A 1148-nucleotide genomic window follows, 5' to 3' on the forward strand; every position below is an offset into this window, starting at 1 on the left:
TGGGCTACAGAGAGCCTGAGGGTCATGGGGTAGCTGATGGAGGCAGGAAGACCCCGTACAGCAGCAACCACTGAGGCTGGTGCTGCATTTTCCCAGGGAATTGAGTGTGGGCTCCCACCACCCCGGTCACTGGCTTCCTCCAAAGCCTCCTCCTCTTACATCAGCAAGCCTCCTGTTCGGTGACCCCCTCAGTGACCCTCTGTCTTGCCTTCATGGTCCTCTGCATGGAGGATTTAGGGTCAGCGTGGGGGTCAGAGGTCATTTTCCATACCCCCTTGAAGGTAGCTGCTTGCTGTGGTCCCCACACTCTGACACCCTCTTGTGAAATGAACACTTTTTGTTGTTGTTGTTGAGACGGAGTCTCGCTCTGTCGCCCAGGCTGGAGAGCAGTGGCACGATCTCGGCTCACTGCAACCTCCACCTCCCAGGTTCAAGTGATTCTCATGCCTCGGCCTCCCGAGTAGCTGGGATTACAGGCGCCTGCCACCACACCCGGCTAATTTTTGTATTATTAGTAGAGATGACAGTTCACCATGTTGGCCAGGCTGGTCTCGAACTTCTGACCTCAAGTGATCTGCCCGCCTCAGCCTTCCAAAGTGCTGGGATTACAGGTGTGAGCCACCGCACCCGGCCACAAACACATTTATTTTTTTTTAAACAAGTGAAAACAAGTTTATTAAGAAAGTTAAGAAACAAAGAATGGCTACTCCGTAGGCAGAGCAGCCTGAATAAATACCTTTTTTTTTTTTTTTAGCAGAGCCTCGCTCTGTCACCCAGGCTGGAGTGCAGTGGTGCAATCTCAGTTCTCAGCTCCCTGCACCCTCCACCTCCTGGGTTCCTGCGCTTCTCCCCCGAGCAGCTGGGACTATAGGCATACACCACTATGCCCGGCTAATTTTTGTCTTTTTAGTAGAGACGGGATTTCGCCATGTTGGTCAGGCTGGTCTCAAGCTCCTGGCCTAAAGGGATCCGCCCTCCTCGGCCTTTCAAAGTGCTAGGATTACAGGCATGAGCCACCGCACCTGGCCACAAACATATTTTAAATTTGAACAATAGGCCGGGCGCGGTGGCTCAAGCCTGTAATCCCAGCACTTTGGGAGGCCGAGATGGGCAGATCACGAGGTCAGGAGATCAAGACCATCCTGGCT

This window comes from Colobus angolensis, unplaced genomic scaffold (genome assembly GCF_000951035.1).
Source record: "Colobus angolensis palliatus isolate OR3802 unplaced genomic scaffold, Cang.pa_1.0 Scaffold43, whole genome shotgun sequence".
In the NCBI taxonomy this organism is placed as follows: Eukaryota; Metazoa; Chordata; class Mammalia; order Primates; family Cercopithecidae; genus Colobus; species Colobus angolensis.